Raw genomic sequence first — 24,213 nt, forward strand, 5'->3', positions numbered from 1 at the left:
TTAGATCAGAGACAATGGTTGCTAAGTCAGAGTGGCTTTGCTTAGAGTTCTCTGTCTGTTGCTGAGAAGATGATGGAAAAGGCTTGCTATTGCTAAACCTGTTTCTTCCACCATTATTGTTGTTGAAACCTTGTTGAGGTCTCTGTTGATCCTTCCATGATCATAAGCTTCTTCTTCAGAGGAAGCTTCCTTAGTACTGCCTGTTGCTGCTTGCATTTCAGACAGACTCTGAGAAATCATATTGACTTATTGGGTCAATATTTTATTCTGAGCCAATATGGCATTCAAAGTATCAATCTCAAGAACTCCTTTCTTCTGAGCTATCCCATTATTCGTAGAATTCCTTTCAGAAGTGTACATGAATTGGTTATTTGCAACCATTTTAATGAGTTCCTGAGTTTCTGTAGGCGTCTTCTTCAGATGAAGAGATCCTCCAGCAGAGCTATCCAATGACATCTTGGATAGTTCAGACAGACCATCATAGAAAATACCTATGATGCTCCATTCTGAAAGCATGTCAGAAGGGCACCTTCTGATCAATTGCTTGTATCTTTCCCAAGCTTCATAGAGGGATTCTCCTTCCTTCTGTCTGAAGGTTTGAACTTCCACTCTAAGCTTGCTCAATTTTTGAGGTGGAAAGAACTTTGCCAAGAAGGCATTGACTAGCTTTTCCCAAGAGTTCAGGCTTTTTTTAGGTTGTGAATCCAACCATGTCCTAGCTCTGTCTCTTACAGCAAAAGGAAAAAGCATAAGTCTGTAGACTTCAGGGTCAACCCCATTGGTCTTGACAGTGTCACAGATTTGCAAGAATTCAGCTAAGAACTAATGAGGATCTTCCAATGGAAGAACATAAAACTTGCAATTCTGTTGCATTAGAGAAACTAATTGAGGCTTAAGCTCAAAGTTGTTTGCTCCAATGGCAGGGATTGAGATGCTTCTCCCATAGAAGTCGGGAGTAGGTGCAGTAAAGTCACCAAGCACCTTCCTTGCATTGTTGGCATTGTTGTTTTCGGCTGCCATGGTTTCTTCCTCCTTGAAAAGCTCTATTAGGCCCTCTAAAGAGAGATGTTCTTTGGCTTCTCTTAGCTTTCTCTTCAAGGTCCTTTCAGGTTCAGGATCAACTTGAATTAGCATGCATGTATGCTTGTGGATTTCTGAACCTGATTTGGTGTGTGAACACCTGGTGCACGAAATTGTGATCATCAACAATGGCGCCAAAGGACTTAGAGCTCTTAAACATGAATCACACTTTGTCACAATTCCGCACAACTAACCAGCAAGTGCACTGGGTCGTCCAAGTAATACCTTACATGAGTAAGGGTCGATCCCACGGAGACTGCTGGCTTGAAGCAAGCTATGGTCACCTTGTAAATCTCAGTCAGGCGAATTCCGATGGTGATGGAGAATTGATAATTAAAAGATAAATAAAACATAAAATAAAGATAGAGATACCTATGTAATTCTTTAGTTGGAATTTCAGATAAGCGTATGAAGATGCTTTGTTCCCCCTGAACCTCTACTTTCCTATTGCCTTCTTCCAATCATTCATACTCCTTTCCATGGCAAGCTTTATGTTGGGCATTACCGTTGTCAATGGCTACTTCCCGTCCTCTCAGTGAAAACATTCCAAATGCGCTGTCACCGCACGGCTAATCATCTGTCGGTTCTCGATCATGCTGGAATAGGATCCATTGATCTTTTTGCGTCTGTCACATGCCCAACAATCGCGAGTTTGAAGCTCGTCACAGTCATCCCTTCCCCGATCCTACTCAGAATACCACAAACAAGGTTTAGACGTTCCGGATCTCAGGAATGGCCGTCAATAATTCTAGCCTATACCACGAAGGTTCCAATCTTAGATTAGAAACCCAAGAGATACGCATTCAAGTCATTGCTAGTAGAACAGAGGTGGTTGTCAGGCACATGTTCATAGGTGAGAATGATGATGAGTGTCACGAATCATCACATTCATCAATTTGAAGAACGAATGAATATCTTAGAGAAGAAGTAGGCGTGAATTGAATAGAAGAACAATAGTACTTTGTATTAATTCATAAAGAACAGCAGAGCTCCACACCTTAATCTATGGTGTGTAGAAACTCTACTGTTGAAAATACATAAGAACAAGGTATAGGGATGGCCGTGAGGCCAGTCCCCAAACGTGAAAAGGTCTATCAAATTATGAGTCAAAGATAGATGAAAATACAATAGCAAAAGGTCCTATTTATAGAAAACAAGTAGCCTAGGGTTTCAGAAATAGGTAATTAATGCAGAAATCTTCTTCCGGGCCCACTTGGTGTGTGCTTGGGCTGAGCATTGAAGCTTCCATGTGTAGAGACTTTTCTTGGAGTTAAACGCCAGCTTTTGTGCCAGTTTGGGTGTTTAACTCCAGCTTTTGTGCCAGTTTTGGAGTTAAACGCCACAATTCTTGAGCTGACTTGGAACGCCTGTTTGGGCCATCAACTCTCGAGCAAAGTATAAACTATTATATATTGCTGGAAAGCCCAGGTTGTCTACTTTCCAACGCAATTGAGAGCATGCCAATTGGGCTTCTGTAGCTCCATTAAATCCACTTTGAGTGTAGGGAGGTCAAAATCCAACAACATCTGCAGTCCTTTTTCAGCTCTGAATCAGATTTTTGCTCAGGTCCCTCAATTTCAGCCAGAAAATACCTGAAATCACAGAAAAACACACAAACTCATAGTAAAGTCCAGAAGAGTGATTTTTATTTAAAAACTAATAAAAACATAATAAAAACTAACTAAAATATACTAAAAACATACTAAAAACAATGCCAAAAAGCGAACAATTGCGACGCACAATTCGACGTGAAAAGGGTGCACGACCGAAAGTTGTGCTAGAGTGGTGCTGGATTGGCACTGAACGCACAATTCTTCCCACGTGGACGCATGGCTCACGCGTCTGCGTCATATCCTTCTAATGGCCACTCATGCGATCGCATGCCCCACACGATCGCGTCACCCAACATTTGGCGCAATAAGAGTTTGAACAGAGAGTTGTGCAAGTGCGAGGCTGCCCTCGCGCCAGTAGCATAAAACGGGTCACGCGACCGTGTGACTGACGCGACTGCGTCAATTAGTATAAGTGCAAGTCGCGCGACCGCGTGTCCCCACGCAACCACGTCGCTTGCGCCGCACAGCTTCCCTGATTTGCCAATTATCGTATCTTTCTTTTCTCCAAATCCTATTTTCTCTTTTCCCTCCTTATTTCTTCCTTCTTCCTTCTTCCTTCTTTTTCACTTTCTACTCTCTCTCTCTCTCTCTCACTCCCATTAACAAGGTTTTCTTTTCTTCTTCCCCTCTTACTTTTCTATTATTCTTCTTATTTTTATATGTTATCTTCTTTTCTTTTCTTTTTACTTTCATTATCCATATTTTCTTTTTCTTTCTTTTTCCTTTTTAGTTGGTGTTGGAAATTTATTTGAGTCATTATTTCTCATTATATGCTTGTGGATTGTTGTAAAATTGTTTGGCAATTATATATTACTTTTTTTAAAAAGGTTGCTTGCATGTTCACTTTAATACTTTCTATACCTTATTTACCATGCATGCTATGTGTTTGTGAAAAAGCCCATATGACATCATGCATTTTTCTACATTATTCTATTCTACTATTCAATGCTTGCTTTTCACAAATTTCCTTTACTATTGTATTAATTGAATTTAATTGTCAATACAAACGTGATGGCTAGTTTGTTACGAGTGATAACACATTCAACTAATTAAATAATTGATCTATGCTACTCATGCCTTTGCCTGCATGCCAATAAACCCCTTGCATTTAATTATCCTCCAATGCACTTGCTATATTTCCATTGATGAACTTTTCACATGTAGTCATGACCATGTGTTAACAACATCCTCTTTACCATGCATTGTTTATCACTTATACAACCCTCTTCCTTGCTCTATCTCTTTGAATTTACGTTACTTTCTTTTTTTTCCCTTTTCAGGATGGCCACCAAGAAAGGAAAAGAGAAAGCTACTCCTAAACCACCAGCAAGAAGAGGAACAAAAAGAGCATTAGTAGCAGAGCCCTCTTCAACTGCGGTTAAACCCTCAACAAAAAGAACTAAGAGGATTATAAAGGTTGATGATAAAGAAAAAGTCTTCCCAACAAAGGACACTGCGCAATTTCCCAATCGCTACTGTGAGCAGATATTCCCCATCCTGGCAGAAAGGAGTTACAACAACGAATACCTTCTTCTCCTCCCAAACCATATTGCTACCTTTGTTGAGTCGCAAATTGCACAAAGACAATGGAGTTTCCTACAGAGACAGCCGAGGCAGGTCAATCTTTCTTGGGTAGTCGAGTTCTACTCCAACTTCCACCTGCCAACCCTGTAGTCTGTCTTTGTCCATCAGAAGCAAGTCCCCATTACAGAAGAGGCCATTCAAAAAGCTCTAGGTCTTCCCCCTGTTCCAGAAGGATTAGACGCCTTTCAAGAAGCCGCACTCAAGCGCCAGATGTACCAATTTGACTGGGATGCCGTTCTCAGAGTTATCGCACTACTTGGCAGCCGTTGGATCTACAGATACCATCGTACCCGCCCTAAGGGAATATCGGCTTTAGCACTTACCTTGGAGGCTCGCGTATGGGCACAGATCATGTCCCATTACGTCTTTCTGAGCACTCACTAGTCCTCCTTCACTGCGGACATGGCCGTTCTACTATGGTGCATCCTTACAGACTAACCTCTGAACCTACCAAGACACATCCGGAATGTCATGGGACACGTACAAATTGCGGGCAACTTACCTTTTCCCGCCTTGGTCTCAGATCTTGTCTCAGCAGCTGGAATTTCCTACAGAGCTGGAGACACCAAAGCCATGCTCCTACGGGATGATCAGTATGTCCCTAACGGGAAATACATCAGACCTCCACCAGCCGCCACAAGCCATCCTACTAAACCGGTTGAAGATATTCCTTCTTCAACACCACAAGCACCTACAACAGACCAACTGCTCCATCAGATACTCGAAAGGTTGGATCGGCAAGAACACAACGCTAAGATGAGAGAGTGTTGTAACAAGTGCCGATTCACATACCTCAAGGAGCTGATTATGGGAAAATTCAAGGACTCAGACACCCCGGACTCCACTTCCTTTACCAGCACAGGAAGCCATGATGGTCTCGACTGTGGAGATACTGCTACCAGCCCACCTTTGTTCCTGACAGATGGCACCGAGGACGGTGCAAAGCCTTAAGTGTGGGGAGGTCGGTCAGTACCTGACTTCCGGAGGTAATTTCTCTTCCCTAAACACCAATAAATTAGGATATTTAGTTAGTTTTTCTTTTGTAGAATAGGATAAATTGCATAGTAATAGGTTAGTTGCATGCATATTCTACTTGATTGAAAAGACAATAAGTTTTCCTCTAAGACCCTATTTTCGGAACAAAATTTCACTAACTTTAATTAAAACTCTTATGTTAAATTTGCTTGAAGTTGTATTTGGAACATGATTTTTGAGCTAAAAGAACACACAACCTGTGAGATTTGAGCCTTTATGCATGGTTACATTATTTGACCATAATTATTTTATTCTTGTGTGTTTACTTCTCTATAATTGTAATCTATATTTTGTTCCATCCTATATGTCCAATGTTTATTATATTTATATGTTTGCATATGATTGAGGCCATTGATTGTTTAGCTCACTTATCCAAATTAAACCTACCCTTTCAATCACCTTTATTAGCCACTTTGAGCCTTTAAAACCCATTTGTTCTATATTTTACCACATTACTAGCCTTAAGCAGAAAAAAACAATTATATATCCCAAATGGAATCTTTGGTTAGCTTAAGATAGAATTGTGTGTGCTAATTAAGTATGGGAAATTGTGGGAACAAAAGATAATAAGGGAATGTGTCATGATAATATAATGGAAATTTGGATACCTACTCATGTGAAACTATAAGAATTAAAAATCTATGTGCATTGATAAGCTATGTTTATTTTTATGTTTATGTTAAAAAAAACCAAAAATATTCAATAAATAAATAAGGGGACAAAATTACCCCAATGCTAAGTTAAGAATTCAAAGATCAATGCATGTATGATAAAATTAAAATAAAAAGTTGATACATGAGTATGGAATGTGAAAGGGAAATTCTGGGTAGCTAGGTATGAATTCTAAAGTTATAAAGAATATATATAGGTTATGTTAAAGCTTGAGTTAATTAAAGATTCAATTTATAAGCTTACTTAGCCACATATGTATCCTTACCATTACCTTGGCCCCATTACAACCTTGAAAAGACCTCATGATGTTTGCATTGGTATATTAAATGTTGTTGATTGGTTAGGAGAAGAACAAAAAATTAGAGAGCATGATTAGAGAAGGATAGAGTGATTGCCCTATACACTAGAGAGATTAGAGCGTACATACATCATCAGTGAGGGTTCGATGCTTAAAATTATATGTTCCCTGCTTTCATGAGCTACCTTCTTGCATTTTTATCTGTTTTTACTGTATAAGAATTGAATTAGTAGAATTTAATTTGTAATTGTTTTGAAGAGCTTATTTACTATTGATCAAGTGGACAAGAATCATATAGTTGCATTCACATATATAGGTTGCATTGCATTGCATGAGTTTTACATGTTCATACTTATTTATTTTATCTCCTTCAACTAAGCATGAGGACATGCTAATGTTTAAGTGTGGGGAGGTTGATAAACCACTATTTTATGGTTTATAATGTGTTTAATTATGTGGTTTTATCATGATCTTTACCCACTTATTCATATGATTAGCATGCATTTATATTTCCTTCCTAAAATTATTACATGATTGAAAACTTGCTTCTTAGAGACTTTTAATTATGTATTTTAATTCTCCTTTATTCCATTCGATGCCGTGATCTATGTGTTAAGTGTTTCAGGCTTTATAGGGCATGAATGAGTTGGAGATTGGAAAGGAAGCTTGCAAAAATGAAAGGAACACAAGAAATTGAGGAGACGACCAGCGAGAAGTGACGCGGCCGCATGGCTCACGCGACCGCGCGGATTGGAATAGCACAAGTGACGCGGAGGCGTGGACAACACGCTCGCGTGGCAGGGAAAAACGCCGAATGACGCGGCCGCATGAATGACGCGATCGTGTGACGTGCGCGATCTGCATAATCTGCAAAATTCGCTGGGGGCGATTTTGGGCCCTGATTTGACCCAGTTTTCGGCCCAGAAAAGCAGACTAGAGCCAGAGAATATGCAGAGACCAAAAACAACATTCATTCTACACAATTTTTAGTTTTTAGATCTAGTTTTACTCCTCTTCTAGGTTTTCTCTATACACATTCATAGTTCTTAGGATTTTATTTCTATTGCTCTTTGCATTAGGATATTGAGAAGAGTTATTACCTCATCAAGACTTCGTCATTCTAGTTCGTTTTCTTTACTTGGCTCTTACTCTTCCATGTCCTTTAATTTACTCAATTTCACTATTGAATTATTTTTAGAATTTATTAATACAAGAATTACTTTTATTTTTAATTAATTTCTTTGATTTTTATTTATCATGTCTTTCTTTAATTCCCTTTCCTATGTTATGAATTCTACATTCACAATGAGCGAGTAGTTCCCTAACTTGATGGGGGGTTGATTGAAAGGAACCCTTGAGTTGGAATGCTCAAAAAGAAAAATTGTAATTGGGTTTATTGTTGGATTGCCCTCTAGTCACTGACACCAATCCCTTTTAATTGAGTGGGTTGGTACTTGTGAATAGAAGTAGCATTCCAACTTGTTTAACTTTCCCTTACCTAGTAAGGGATAACTAAACAGAACAACCTTCAATTGTCAATTAATCTTGAGAGTACTCCAACAAGAATAGGGCTTCCAGCTAATCTACTCCCAGTCAAGGCTTTTATTTAATTTACATAAATTCTCTAATTTAATTTCCTGTTATTCAATTCAAACCATTTTGAAAACATCTGATTAATAAAATAGCACACCTTTCTGCAACTCGTTGGGAGACGACCTGGGATTCATACTCCCAGTATTTTAATTTTAAATTTTTGTGACACCCTTCTAAATTGATAAGCGGATTTCTGGTTGGTTAAGAACTATACTTGCAACGCATATCTTATAACAATTCTTGACTCACCAATTTCCGCCACGTCATTTTCTCCCATGAAGCACTTCTTTAGCATCACTAGCTTGACATTCTGCCTTTGTCAGGGTGGTTGGTAATACTTCAAATCTTCCCCCCCTCGCAGTAAATCTATCTCCATTGGCTTCATCAAGGATCTCTACATGTTCTAGGGAGAGAATTCTGTTGATGGTGAAAACTTTAGGTAGCTGAGTTGGGATGGTGGGGAGATGAGGTGGGATAACTGGGAAATAAGCTGAGATCACTTTATCCCCTAGAGAGAAGTCCTCTGTAGGGATCTTCTTGTTCCTCCATCTCCTTGGTGCCTTCTTCTTTGTTCCTTTTGATGTTGCCCTGCTCTTTGTGGCCTCTTTTTCCAAGGAAATTTTGTTGCTGGTCTCATATGACTCTGGTGGTTTAGGTTCCTCCTGGTTTTCCTTTAGCTGTGACAACTACTGATTGTCTTGTTCATCAACCAAAGGAGTTTCCAGGTGTACAGCTTGTGCTTCAATGCTTGTTTCTTCCACCAATGCTTTGTCGTACTCTCCCCTTGGTCCTTGTTTTCCTGATCTGCTTCTTGTGAAGGTTTGAAGACATTGAATGCAAGTTGTTCATCATGTATCCTCAGTATTAACTCTCCTCGCTCCACATCTATGAGCGCTCTGGCTGTAGCTAGGAATGGTCTTCCCAATATGATTGGGTGAAGGTGACTCTCTTCTATTTCCAATATGACAAAGTCTGTAGGAAGGAAGTAGTTCCCAACCATCACCAACACGTTTTCAACCACTCCTACTGCTTGTTTCTGAGTTTTGTCAGCCAGCCTGATGACTACGTCTGTGGGCATTAGCTCATTAATCTGCAGCTTCTTCATGAGAGATAGAGGCATTAAATTAATGCTTGCTCACAGATTACAGAGTCCCTTATCAATCAGTGTGTCTCCTACGGCACAGGGGATGTGAAAACTCCCTGGGTCCTTCCTTTTTGTAGGCAACTCTGGTTGAATGAGAGCACTGCACTCCTTATTCATCACTATTGTTTGCCCTCCTTTGAGTGAGCTTTTCCTGGTCAGCAGCTCCTTCATGTACTTAATGTATGAGGGCATTTGTTGGAGAGCCTTGATGAATGGTATGTTTACATGGAGAGATGCAAACATATCAAGGAACTTTGAGTATATTCTCTTTTCTACACCACCCTTGAGTCTTTGGGGAAAAGGTGCATAGAGTTTCAGCATCTCCTTCTGTGTAATTTTGGTTTCTTGGGGACCCTCTTCCTGCTTCTCTGCTGAAGTATCTCTAGAGTGTTGGAAGGGTTTGTTTAGCTCTTCCTCAGTCCCCCTATCACTTATAGTGACCATCTTACATTCTTCCCATCTTACTTTCTTTGCTTCACCTCTCGGGTTTTTCTTTGTGTCACTTAGGAAGCTGTCAGTAGGTTTGGGAATCTTCTCAGAGAGGTATCCCACTTGAGATTCTAGCCTCTTGATAGTGTCTCCCTGGTTTTTGATATTGGCTCGCACCTCCTCCTTGAACACCTTGTTATCTTGGAGTTCTTTACATATGCCTTCAAGTAGAGTCTCAATCCTTGAGAGTCTATCTTCAGATGATGGTGAGTTGGGGTTGGAGGGATGAGAATGGCCATTTTGGTTTTGATATGGATGTGGAGAGGTGTTGTTAGGTGGGTGCTGATATGATCTCTGTGTGGAATGTTGGTGAACTGCATTGTTGTTGGGGTTGTGACGTCTCTGATCTTGGCCTTGATCTTGTTGATTTCCCCACCCAAAGTTTGGGTGGTTCCTTCAACCAGGATTATAAGTTTTGGAGTATGGATCATGGGTCTACCTAGGTGAGTTTCCAATGTAGTTGACTTGTTCCTGATCACCCTCTACTTCTGCATTCACTCCTTCTTGGGCTGCTGATGAGGTGGTGATCGCTGCTACTTGGTTCCTCTCCATCTTCTTGGTAAGGTCAGCCAGCTGCTTGGTGATCATCTTGTTTTGGGCTAGCAGTGCATCCACATTGTTTAGCTCCATTACTCCTCTAGTGTTGCCTCTTTCAGAGGCATAGAAGTAGTCATTCTCTGCTACAGTCTCAATGACATCTATGGCCTCTTCAATGGTCTTCTTCTTGTTCAGAGATCCCCCGGATGAATGGTCTACTGCCTTCTTTGATTCATAAGAAAGACCTTCATAGAAAATGTGTAACTGCACCCATTCATTAAACATATCTGACGGGCACCTTCTTGTCAAGTCCTTAAACCTCTCCCATGCTTCATATAGAGTTTCACCATCTTGTTGCCTGAAGGTTTGTACCTCATCTCTCAACCTGTTGATTCTTTGAGGAGGATAGAATCTCGCCAAGAATTTGTTCACCACATCTTCCCAGGTTGTTAAACTCTCCTTCGAGAAAGATTCTAGCCATTTAAATGCCTTGTCTTTGAGTGAAAAGGGGAATAAAAGTAATCTATAGGTGTCAGAATGAACACCATTAGACTTCACAGTATCGCATATCCTCAGGAATGTAGTGAGATATTGATTGGGGTCCTCTTGGAGACTTTCTCTGAATGAACAGTTGTTCTGAACAAGGGTGATGAGCTGTGGCTTTAGTTCAAAGTTATTGGCATGTATGGTTGGCTTTTGGATGCTACTTCCACAGTTTCCTGGGTTTGGGTTTATGTAAGACCCCAGAACTCTTCTCTCTTGCTCGGCATGATGCACTGGACCTTCTCTGCCATGGTTGTGAGCCTCTTCTTCATGATGGTTCTCCATATTATCATCCATGTCTGGTTTAAAGTACTCCTCTTCTTCCTCAGTACCAACAACTATCTTTCCTCTTGCTTCCCTCCTTAATCTAAGGAAGGTCCTCTCAGGTTCAGAATCAAAGAAAGTTGAAGCCCCGCTTCTTCTACCTGTCATATAACTAACAAGGCCAAAGCAAAAGGGAGATAGAGAGTATTCTTGTATAAAAAAATGCTGTTAGTGTGAGTGATGCAATATATCAAATAGTTAGTGGGTTAGTGAACTGAATTGTAACAAATAAGAGAACACCACAAACGGGTAGGGTAAAGGGAAGAAAATAACTGAAACTGAAAGTAAATCAATCAAATAGAAATTAAATCAAACAAAAAAAATGCTCAATCTAGTTATCCACCAATTTAATCATTGTTGATACAAAATCAATCCCCGGCAACGGCACCATAAACTTAATGCACGGAAACTTGTCTCTCAACAATTTTTCCTCGGCAAGTATACTGAATTGTCGTCAAGTAAAAACTCACAATAGAGTGAGGTTGAATCCCACAGGGATTGATTGGTCAAGCAACTTTAATCAGAGGAATATTCTAGTTGAGCTAAGCAGAAATTGAGTTGAGATTTGCAAAAAAATAAATGGCGGGAAAGTAAATAACAGAAAATGTAATTGCTGGAAGTAAATGATGGAATGTAAATGACAGAAAATAAATTGTAGAATCTTAAATGGGGATTTGGGGAAATGAACATAAAGGTAAATGACAGAAGGTAAAGAGAATGGGTAAGATCAGAAATGGGGGATTCATTGGGCTCAGGAGATGTTGTATTCTCCGGATCAAGTTCATTCTCATCTCTTCCTCAATCAATGCATTCATTGATCTCCTTGGCAATCTTAAGTGATTGGATTCCAATTCCTTGGCAACCCAATCTCTCAAATCTTGATCAATAGCCAATTCCTTGGTCTAATTGCTCATGAGAAGAGATGAAGTATAGTCACTGACTACCACATGTATTCCCAAATCAAAGTGTTGGTATGATTATATGTCACCATATCCATCCAAACCCCAATTTGGTCCAACATGAGAAAGCATTTCTAGCATGATCTCTTCATTCCTCTTCCAAGGTTCCGAAGAGATCCAAGTATGAATAGCTTCTTTTCTAAGACATCTACCCAATTCGATGAAGATTGAAAGCTTTCTAGTAAAATCAAGAGAAAAGAAAGAAGAAGAATAATGAAAACTATTATTGATCCATCAAATTACAACAGAGCTCCCTAACCCAATGAAAGGGGTTTAGTTGTTCATAGCTCTCGGAATGGAAAGCAAAGATGGAAAATACATTCTAAAAGTAAAACTAGAAGTTGCAGAGAAAGTAAAATTATACAGAGAGTAGTTCTCCCAATGGCTAAAAGCTCCTTTTTTCTAGTTCAAAACTACTCCTATATATACTACTCTTCTGATCTTCTAGTTGGATCTTCAAGTCTTGGATATGGGCCTTTGGATCTTTGAGTTGAAGCAGTTGCAGTCTTCAGTGGGCTCAGCTTTGCTTGCAGAGAAAGTGTGAGTTAGGCATGGACGTTAGTTAGGACGTTAGTGGTGTTAACGTTAAGTGAAAATGTGGGTTCGAGAATGTTAGTGACAATCACCTTTTTCACTAACGTTCCTAACCCAAGATGGTCCACGTTAACTTCAACGTTAGTGGCACTAACGTGACTACTAACGTTGCCTCTTGGTCCTTCGCAAACATTATTGGCATTCACTTTTCCAATAATGTTTGCTTGTTGTCCTTCCTCCCTACGTTAGAGTCCACGTTAGTGTAGCTAATGTGACCCTTAACGTGGGCATGCCTCAGCTTCGAGAGCGTTAGTGACACTTACCTTTGTCACTAACGCTCCAAACGCCCCTTCTCACGTTAGTGCCTCACGTTAATTGTATTAACGTGGCCACTAACGTGGTGGTGATTGCCATCTCCAACGTTAGTGACAAAGGTGAGTGTCACTAACGTTGGCTCATCATTTCTTTCCTCCACGTTATCTTCCACGTTAATGTAGTTAACGTGGCAACTAACGTGGGATATGATGGCTTTCGAAAGCATTATTGGCGATTACTTTTCTCATTAACGTTGCAAGCTAGCTCCCATTCCACGTTATTGGTCACGTTAGTTAGACTAACGTGGCTATTAACGTGGCATCTTCCTTGCTTCCTTTGTCCTAAAATCAAGCAAGTAAAGTGCATCAAAGCTAGGTTCTAACTCATGAGATCATGCATCATCCATTTTATCATTAAATTCATGCATAATTATCATAAAATCATATAGAATTCACAATGTTTGCTTGAATCAAGATGTAAGTGATTATCTACCCAAAACTTGCTTATTAAATATAAAAATGCATGAAACTACCCTAAAACAGTAAAGAAAAGGTCAGTGAAACTGGCCAAAGTGCCCTAGCATCAATCCACCCACAGCAGAAGACTAAGCTAGTGGAGCGTCCAACTTAAAGACGTTAAAGCAAAGTGCTGGGTGGGAGACAACCCACCATGGTATGATCGTTCCTTTCTTTATTCTTAGTTTTCTTTTCCAATAACTCTTCTCTTTATTAGTACATTTAGCTTGCATCTGCATTTGCATATTTTTATTTTCAATAAAAAAAGAGGGAGAGCACGCGACGCGACAGCGTCGCCGACGCGTCCGCGTCGCAGGTGGCTTAGAAAGAATAAGAAATCGAACAGAAAGTCACGCGAGAGTGTGGCTAGAGGCGTGCCTTCGGCACATATCGCCCCACGCGACCGCGTCGCTGACGCGTCCGTGTCCTGTGGGAGAATTGACTTCCACGCGTCCGCGTCACCCACGCGGACGCGTGACCTAAAAATTGACATAAAAGAGGGTGCATGGCAAAAGGTTGTGCTAGAGTGCTGCTGGACTGGCACTGGACGTATAGTCCCTACCACGCGAACGCGTGCCCCACGCGTCTGCGTCATCTCCCAATATTCGCCACCCACGCGATCGTGTCAACCACGCGACCGCGTCACTCTGGAATTTGGCAATAATGAGTTTTGAACAGAAAGTTGTGTGAGCGAGAGGCTGCCCTCGCGCCAGTAGCACAAAACAAGTCACGCGTCCGCGTCGCTTGCGCCGCACAGCTTAACTTAATCTGCCAAAAGATCTTACATTTCTCTTCCCCAAATCCTATTTTTTCTTTTTCCTCCTTATTTCTTCCTTCTTCTTTCTTTCTCACTCTCTACTTTTTCTCTCTCTCACCACCATTATCAATGTTTTTCTTTTCTTCCTCCCTCCTTACTTTTCTATTCTTCTTCTTTTTATGTTATCTTTTTCTTTTCTTTTTCCTTGCATTATCCATGTTTTCTTTTTCTTTATTTTTCTTTTAATTGGTGTTGGAAATTTATTTGGGTCACTATTCTTTCCTATGATTTGCTTGTGAATTATTCAGGAATTGTTTGACAATTATATATTACTTTTTAAAAGGGTTGCTTGCATGTTCAATTTTATACTTTCAATAGCTTATTTACCATGCATGCTATGTGTTTGTGAAAACGCCCGTATGGCATTGTGCACTATTTTTAGATTTCTTTTATTCTACTACTCTAAATGCTTGCTTTTCACAAAACTCCTTTTTATATTTTATTAATTTAATATAATTGTTGTTACAAATAGGTTATTAGTTTGAAAGGCTTGGTAATCTCACTAGGACATTAAATACTTGATCTATGCTACTCATGCCTTTGCCTGTATGCCAATAAACACCTTGCATTTAATTGTCATCATATGCACTTCCTATATTTCCATTTATGATTTTTCACATGTAGTCATGACCATGTGTTAACTTCATTCATCTTTTAATGTGCATTGATTACCACCTTACCCACCCTCTTCCTTGCTCTATCCCATGACATTTTGACATACTTTCTCTTTTCTCCCTTTTAGGATGGCCACCAAGAAAGGCAAAGAGAAAGCTACTCCCAAACCACCAGCAAGAAGAGGAACAAAGAGAGCATTAGTGGCAGAGCCATCTTCAACTGCAGTAAAGTCCTCAACAAAAAGAATTAAGAGGATTATAAAGGTTGATGAAAAAGAGAAAGCTTTCCCAGCAAAAGACACTGCGCGATTTCCTAATCGCTTCTGTGAACAGATGTTCCCCATCCTGGCAGAAAGGAGTTACAACAGCGAATACCTTCTTATCCTCCCGACTCGTATTGCTGAATTTGTTGAGCCGCAAATTGAACGAAGACAATGGAGTTTCCTACAGAGACAGCCACGGCAGGTTAATCTTTCTTGGGTAGTAGAGTTCTACTCCAATTTCCACCTGCCAACCCTACAGTCTGTCTATGTCCGACAGAAGCAAGTCCTCATTACAGAAGAGGCCATTCAACAAGCTTTAGATCTTCCCCCTACTCCAGAAGGACTGGACACATTTTAAGAAGCCACACTCAAGTGCCAGATGTACTAATTTGACTGGGACGCTGTTCTCAGAGTCATCGCGCTACCTGGCAGCAGATGGATCTACGGATACCACCGTTCCCGTCCTAAGGGAATATTGGCTTCCGCACTAACCTTGGAGGCTCGCGTATGGGCACAGATTATGTCCCATTACGTCTTTCCGAGCACTCACGAGTCCTCCTTCACTGCGGACATGGCCGTTCTACTATAGTGCATCCTTACAGATCAACCTCTGAACCTACCAAGACACATCCGGAATGCTATGGGACACATACAAATTGCGGGCAACTTACCTTTTCTCGCCCTGGTCTCAGATCTTGTCTCAGCAGTCAGAGTCTCCTATAGAACTGGGGACACCAAAGCCATGCTTCCACGGGATGATCAGTACGTCCCTAACAGGAAATATATCAGACCTCCAGCAGCCACTACAAGCCAGCCTACTTAACCGGCTGAAGACATTCCTCCTTCAACACCACAAGCACCTACAACAAACCAACTGCTCCATCAGATTCTTGAAAGGTTGGATCGGCAGGAACTCAAAGCAAAGCTAAGAGAGTGCCGTAACAAGCGCCGATTCACATACCTCAAGGAGCTACTTAAGGGAAAATACAGAGACTCAGACACCCCGGACTCCACTTTCTTTACCAGCACAGGGAGCCATGACGGTCCCGACTGTGGAGATACTGCTACCAGCCCACCTTTGTTCCTGACAGATGGCACCGAGGACGGTGCAAAGCCTTAAGTGTGGGGAGGTCGGTCAGTACCTGACTTCCGGAGGTAAATTCTCTTCCCTAACACCAATAAAATAGGATATTTAGTTAGTTTTTCTTTTGTAAGATAGGATAAATTGCATAGTAATAGATTAGTTGCATGCATGTTCTACTTGATTGAAAAGACAATAAGTTTCTTCTAAGACCCTATTTTTAGAACAAAATTTCACTAATTTTAATCTAAACTTTTATGTTAAATCTTCTTGAAGTTGTATTTGGAACATGGTTTTTGAGCTAAAGAACACACAACCTGTGAGATTTGAGCCTTTATACATGGTTATATTATTTAACCATAATTATTTTATTCTTGTGTGTTGTTTACTTCTCTATAATTGTAATCTATACTTTGTTTCATCCTATATGTCCAATGTTTAATATATCTATATGCTTGCATATGATTGAGGCCATTATTTGTTTAGCTCACTTATCCAAATTAAGCATACCCCTTAAGTTACCTTTGTTAGCCACTTTGAGCTTTTAAATCCCATTTGTTCTTTATTTTACCACATTACTAGCCTTAAGCGGAAAAACAATTATATATCCCAATTGAATCTTTGGTTAGCTTAAGATAGAATTATGTGTTAATTAAGTATGGGAAAATTGTGGGAACAAAAGATAATAAGGGAATGTGTCATGATAATATAATGGGAATTTGGGTGCCTACTCATGTAAAACAATAAAAATTAAAAATCTATGCGCATTGATAAGCTACGTTTATATTTATGTTAAAAAAAATCCAAAAAATATTCAGTAATCAAATAAGGAGACAAAATTACCCCAATGTTAAGTTAAGAATTCAAAGATCAATGCATATATGATAAAATCAAAATAAAGTTGATACATGAGTAAGGAATGTGAAAGGGAAATTTTGGGTAGCTAGGTGTGAAATTTAAGCTATAAAGAATATATATGTGTGTTAGGCGAAAGCTTGGGTTAATTAAAGATTCAATTTATAAGCTTACTTAGCCATATATGTACCCTTACCCATACCTTGGCCCCATTACAACCTTAAAAATACCTCATGATGTTTGCATTGGTATATCAATTGTTGTTGATTGGTTAGGTGAAGAACAAAAATTAGAAAGCATGATTAGAGAAGGATAGAGTGATTGCCCTATACACTAGAGAGATTAGAGTGTACATACATCATCAGTGAGGGTTCAATGCTTAAGTTCTATGTTCCCTGCTTTCATGAGCTACCTTCTTGCATTTTTATCTGTTCTTACTATATAAGAATTGAATTAGTGGAATTTGATCTGTGATTGTCTTGAAGAGCTTATTTACTTTTGACCAAGTGGACAAGAATCATATAGTTGCATTCACATATATAGGTTGCATTGCATTGCATGAGTTTTACATGTTCCTACTCATTTATTTTATCTCCTTCAACTAAGCATGAGGACATGCTAATGACTAAGTGTGGGGAGGTTGATAAACCACTATTTTATGGTTTATATTGTGTTTAATTGTGCGGTTTTATCAAATCTTTACCCACTTATTCATATGATTAGCATGCATTTATAATTCCTTCCTAAAAATACTTCATCGGTGAAAACTTGCTTCCTAGAGACTTTTAATTATGTATTTTAACTCTCTTTTATTCCATTCGATGTCGTGATCTGTGTGTTAAGTGTTTCAGGCTTTATAGGGCATGAATGACTTGGAGATTGGAAAGGAGGCTTGCAAAAATGGAAGGAACACAAGAAATTGAGGAGATGACCAGCGAGAAGTGACGCGGACGCAAGGCTCACGCGACCACGCGACATAGAGGAAATTGCAGTGACGCGGACGCATGGCTCACGCGACCACGCGGATTGGAAATTGCACAAGTGACGCGAAAGCGTGGACGACGCGCACGCGTGGTAAGGCAAAATGCCAGATGATGCGAACGCGTGAATGACGCGATCGCGTGATATGCGCGATCTGCAGAATCTGCAGAATTTGCTGGGGGCGATTTTGGGCCCTGTTTTGACCCAGTTTTTGGCCCAGAAAAGCAGATTAGTGCCAGGGAACATGCAGAGACCAAAAAAACAACATTCATTCCGTATAATTTTAGTTTTAAATCTGATTTTACTCCTCCTCTAGATTTTTTCTCTACACATTCATAGTTCTTAGGATTTTGATTTTATTGCTTCTGGGACTGGGATATTGAGAAGAGCTATTATTTCCGTCAAGACTTCATCATTCTAGTTTGTTTCCTTACTTGTCATTTACTCTTCCATGTCGTTTATTTACTCAGAATTATTATTGGATTATTTTTAGAATTTATTAATACAAGAACTATTTTTATTTTTAATTGATCTTTTTGATTATTATTTATCATGTCTTTCAATATTTCCCTTTCTTATTTCATGGATTTTACAATCATAATGAGCGAGTAGTTCTACAACTTGATTGGGAGTTGATTGATAGGAGGACCTTGAGTTGGACGCTCAAGAGTAAAATTATAGTTGGGTTTCGCGTTGGGTCGCCCTCTAATCACTGACACTAGTCCTTCCCAAGGGAGAGGATTAGAACTTGTGAATAGAAATTGACTTCCAACTTGCTTAACTTTCCTTTACCTGGTAAAGGATAACTGAGCAGGCAACCTTTAATTATCACTTTTATCTTGAGAGAACTCCATCAAGGATAGGGCTTCCAACTAATCTACTCCCGGTCAAGGTTTTTATTTAAATTACATAAATTCTCTGATTTAATTTCCTGTTTATCAACTCAAACCATTTTTAAAATATATCTGATTAATAAAATAGCACATCTTTCTGTAACTTGTTGGGAGACGACCTGGGATTCATACTCCCAGTATTTTAATTTTAATTTTGTGACAACCCTTTCTAAATTGATAGCGAATTTTCGGTTGGTTAAGAACTGTACTTGCAACGTATCTCTTATAACAATTTCTTGACTCGCCAATTTCCGCCACGTCAAGAACTCAAAGGGTGTGCTTGGGTTGGCATTCAATGCCAGCTCTGTGAGCTTATTGGGCGTTAAACGCCCTTGCTGTCTACCCTGACTGGCGTTAAACGCCAGTCCCTCTAGCATTCTGCGCATTGAGCGCCCAGCAGGGATGTCCTTGCTGGCGTTCAATGCCAGCTTCCCTGGGCTGGTGGGCGTTGAACGCCCAGTGAAAGCTTCTTCACTGGTGTTCAATGCCTTCCCATTCTCCTCCAATTCTGCCTCAACCTCCATGGTTATGGCCTTGCACTCTTCTTTAGGATTAACCTCAGTATTACTGGAAAGAGTGTCAGGAGGGATATCAGGGATCCTCTTGCTCAGTTGGCTAACTTATACCTCCAAATCTCTAATGGAGGACCTTGTTTCATTAATGAAACTATGAGTGGTCAGAGTGAGGCTGGAGACTAGAGTGGCTAAGTCAGAAAGGCTCTGCTTAGAGATCTCTATATTCCCTTGAGAAGATGGGAATGGTGGTTGATGAATCCACATTTCAAGATATTTATTTTCTCTATTTGGGTGAATTTCATCAACTTTTCCTATACTTACTCTTTTAAATAGAATAGTTTTGTAATTTTTCCTAAATTCGTGCTTAATTGTGAAAACATGTTTTTTAGGCCATAAAATAGCTAATTTTATTTCACTCTTATTCCATTAGATGCCTTGATGTGTTTGATGAGTGATTTCAGGTTTCCAAGGCAAGTATGGGATAGAAGAAGTGAAGAGAAAAGCATGCAAGGGGGAGAATCCTTGAAGAAATGAGCATTTGGAGCTTTTCAGCAGTGTGCGCACGCATAAGTATGCATGCGTACGCACAACGGAGATTTGCAAGCGACGCGTACGCATGGGTGTGATTTTGTGCAGCGAAGCGTACGCGTGATCCACGCGTACGCGTGATCCACGCGTTCGCATGGGAAGCTGCACGTGACCTCATTAATGCAAATCGCTGGGGGCGATTTCTGGGCCTCCAGGACCCATGTCCAGCTCGTTTTCCAAGGCTATTTCATGTAGAATTGAAGCTTGGAGAAGGAGGAGCAATTAGGGTTAGATTTTAGTCATGAAGTTCATTTTCTAGAGAGAGAAGCTCCCCCTTCTCTCTATAACATAGGGTTTTTGATTTAATTTCCTTATAATTGCTACTTTTAATTCTTGTTTTGATCTAGTTTCTTCTACCTTTCTTTACTTTATTATTTTAATTTCCTTGTTTATCTTCTTAATTTCTCATTTTATTTGTCCTTCATGTTTATCCACACTCTTGTTATTTTCATTTACATTTAATGCAATTATATGTTTCATGTCATTTATTTCTTTATTGAGTTGCTATCTTTATTTTCCTTTCTTAGTAGTTGTAGCATTTATTATTTCTTGTCATTTTACCACGATTTCTTTACATGCCCACCAAGTGTTTGACAAAATACTTGGTTGGGTTTTTACTTAGTTTTTCACACTCTTGGTAGGGAATTTGGCTGTTTGGGTGAACTTGGGTGGTGGATGTCCATTCCACATTGTGTGAGGGTTGTTAATTAATTTGGTCTCCCTTGACTCTATGTGACCCAATAGTGTTGACTTAGGACTTAGGGATTGAGATTAATTATGCCTAATTGACTTATCCTCGATGTAGGGTTAACTAATTGGGATTAATCCACACACAATTACCATATTTGTGGTCCACAACTAGGATAGCAAGCCCTCATTATCCAATCCTTGCCAAGAGCTCTTTTCAGCATTTAATTGCCCTTTTATTGCTTTCTTTAATTGCTTTGACTTTTGATTTCTTGCATGCTAAGCTACCTTCTTACACTTTGATTTCTTGCTATTTACGTTTCTTGCCAATTGCAATTTCTCAACCCCCATGCTCTCTCATAGCCAATAATATAACACTTCAATTGCAACTCCTAGGGAAGATGACCCGGGATTTAAAACTCCCGGTTAATTTGTATTGATTGTGACATTTTCATATTGAAATTTGATATCGGTCAATTGTTGGATTTGGAACTATACTTGCAATGCCGATTTCATCTTGAGATAAATTCCGAACCCACTTTAGGCCATCGTCAAATTTTTGGTGCCGTTGCTGGGGAATTGTAATGGTGTATGTTATTGGCTATTGTGCATATATGAATAGTGTGAATAGCTTATTTTGGTTGATTGTACATAAGTTGCTTGCTTTTGGTTGATGTAAATATGTTAATATGTGAATATATGAATATGTGAATAGCTTGTTTTGATTGATTGCTTGTTTTTGCTAGTTTTAGGAGTTCATTTCATTTGTTCTTACTACCTTTGATTTTCACTTTTACTTTATCCTATGAATTCCCACCCATTGCATTGTGAGCTTTGTTGCTATTGTGTATTGGAATTGGGAATTTCAATTGCTTGTTTCCTAGAAGGAATGGAAGGGATTCACAACAAGATTGGGTGCACAAGCTTGGGGATCTCAATTGCCTTGGAGGATACAAGCTTGGGTGAGTTTTTAAAGAGGTTTGATGAGAGCTCTCCATAAGTCCAACTTAAGGACATTAAACCAAAGTGTTAGGTGGGAGACACCCCACCAAGGTAACATTGTTCTTATCCTTTCCTTGTTTATAATTTGCTTTTATTGCATTTTTGTTTGATTGATTAGCTTAGAATTGGTTTAATTTTAAGTTAGTTATGTTAATTTTGGTTTGGATCATGATTTTGTGATGTTTTGGATGTTTTGGGGCTGAATTTTGCTTGAGCTAAGTCTTGGTACCTTAGATTTTAAAAGAAAAAGTTTTTGAAAAACAAGGCATCTGTGCGTACGCACACTGCTGTGCGTGCGCACACAACTATGTTTTTCATGACCTGTGCAAGCGCACAAGCCTATGCGCCCGCACACTCATTGTTATGCCCTCTGTTCGCAGCGCTGGCACAGCATGTGCGCGTGAACCCCTTTCCCTTACGCCTCGGTGCGCGCGCACAGACCTGTGAGCGTGCGCACACATATTACTTTCCATGTCAAAAAAAAATTTTTTTTTTATTTCTGTGCGTGGGCACAATCCATCCGAGGCCTCTGTCCGCAGCGTTTGCACATACAGTGCAAACGCATAAGCCTTTTGCATTTTTCCATCCACGCGTACGCGTACCTCACGCATACGCGTCATTCTGCTTTTTCGCCTTTTCACGCGTACGCGTCGAGTCCCGTTTCTTGCCGCACCACGCGCATGCGTCCGGTACACGTACGCGTGATACCCTATGCGCGCACACATCCCTTTGTGCGCACGCACGCCCCTGTTTTCACCCCCCATCCTTCTTTTCTTCTCTTCTCTCTACTTCTTCTCTTCTTTTCTCTTCTCCTCTCTTCTTTCCCTTCTTCAACCACCATTCACCACCCACCATGCTCACCGTGGGTTAGTTAGTTAGTTTGTTAGTTAGTTAGTTATTTATTTTTCTTAGTTAGTTACTTTAATTCTCAGTTTTTGATGCTAAGTGTTGGATAATTGAGTTGATTTGTTGATTATGTTGAGATATTGCGGCTGAATCATTATTGTTATTGCCATTTCTTGAGGTTGTAAATTGTTACTTGGTATTGAGTTTTGAATGTTGAATTTTATGCACACCAAGTACTCATAACATTGCCTTTGAGAATGCTTGTTAGATTTCTAAATTGCATGTTTGATCACCATGTAATTTGATTTCGTTATCTAAGTTAGGCAATTTGTTCCTTCTTGATGCATTTTTTGTTAAGTGATATTTGTTATGATTGAGTTTCCATTTAAGTCACCTATTTGATGCATTAACATTGAGAATTGTGAAATTGGATCCCAAGCTTACCTAAGGACACTTTTTGAGCTTTTTAAGCTTTGTGGACTATGCTTGTCATGTTTTCCACTTCATGTCAATTAGGTGTGCTTCATTATTCATTTCACAATTCCTTAATTCTTGTTTGAATACTTTCATGTCTCTTTATTGCTTGTTTGTTTATCTTAACCTACAAGCCTCTTTTAAAGTATTTCAAACACACTAGGATGAGTGAAGTGCATGTTATTTTGTATACTTGTGACCTAGTTATCCATGCTAGTGTGTGTGTGTTCTAAATCGTGCATAACTTAGAATCCACACACTTGTTTTCTTCATGTCACAAGCTTGTCCACTCACCTCATTCTAGTGCTTATCACCTCATTACAACACTCTTTGCTTCCTTGTTTTTGCATTCACTCATCTTACTATCTTATTGTCTATTTTCCATGGATGAGTCACCGTAAGTAACAAGGAAGGCGGGAGGAAGAGCAAGAGCATGTACCAGCCTATTGATCCACCAGCTGAAGGTGGCAATCCGAGGTCACCATACCCCCTGTCACTCACCTCTAGTTGCACCACGGACGGTGCAAATCCTTAAGTGTGGGGAGGTCGTCACCGATCGACCATATTGGATGACATACTCTAATCCTAAACACTTCACATTTTTTTTAGCTTGTATATATTTTAGAGCTTTAATTATACGTTTCTTAGTTTATTTCATTTCTTTGCATTTACATAATAAGCTTAGTTAATATAATGAAATTTTTCAAGAAAAACATTCTTGATAGGGCATCATCATCCTAATTGATTTGAGTTGAAACTTTTGATTGAAACTTGCTTGAAATATATTGTGGAATATGTTTTTGAGTTATGAACACATAAGCATGTGAGTTTTGAGCCTCATTGTGTGGTTACATTATATAACCACTATCTTTATTCTTGTGTGTGCTATTCTCTTTTTATGATTGTAATCTTTGATTTGTTTGATTATTTATGTCCACTGTTTGATGTATATATGCATGTATGTGATTGAGGCCATCTTCTCATTAAGCTCACTTATTCCAAATAGCCTACCCTTTTATCCTCCCTTGTTAACTAACTTTGAGCCTATTTCAATCGCCTTTTTGTTCTTAAAGTTAACACATTACTAGCCTTAAAGTGAAAAAATAATAAATGTCCTTTATTTGGATCTTTGATTAACTTAGGCTAGTGAGGGTGTGTATCATCTAAGTGTGGGGAAGTTTGGGAACTTTGGTTGAGGTAAAAGTGAATTTTTGTACTTTATTAAAAATCTTGGGAATTGGGTACATACTCATGCATCAAATACTTAAACCATATGCATTGACACTTTTGTATATATGTTAGTTTGAAAAAAAAAGAAGAAAATAATAGAAAGGGGACAAAGTGCCCCAAAGTAAAGTAACA

The 24,213-nt window shown here is 39.4% G+C and overlaps 1 non-coding gene and 1 pseudogene across 1 annotated transcript; both read left to right on the top strand.

The window, feature by feature from the left end:
* Positions 1 to 510: 510 nt before the first annotated feature.
* LOC148580575 (small nucleolar RNA R71) lies at positions 511 to 618 on the top strand. Its single transcript, XR_015896654.1, has one exon. It is a non-coding gene; the product is annotated as a small nucleolar RNA R71 (small nucleolar RNA).
* Positions 619 to 10,330: 9,712 nt separating this feature from the next.
* On the top strand, positions 10,331 to 10,432 carry LOC148580576 (small nucleolar RNA R71; annotated as a pseudogene).
* The last annotated feature ends 13,781 nt before the right edge of the window (positions 10,433 to 24,213 follow it).

Source organism: Arachis ipaensis, chromosome B10 (genome assembly GCF_059453495.1).
Source record: "Arachis ipaensis isolate K30076 ecotype BB chromosome B10, ASM5945349v1, whole genome shotgun sequence".
NCBI classification, from domain to species: domain Eukaryota; kingdom Viridiplantae; phylum Streptophyta; class Magnoliopsida; order Fabales; family Fabaceae; genus Arachis; species Arachis ipaensis.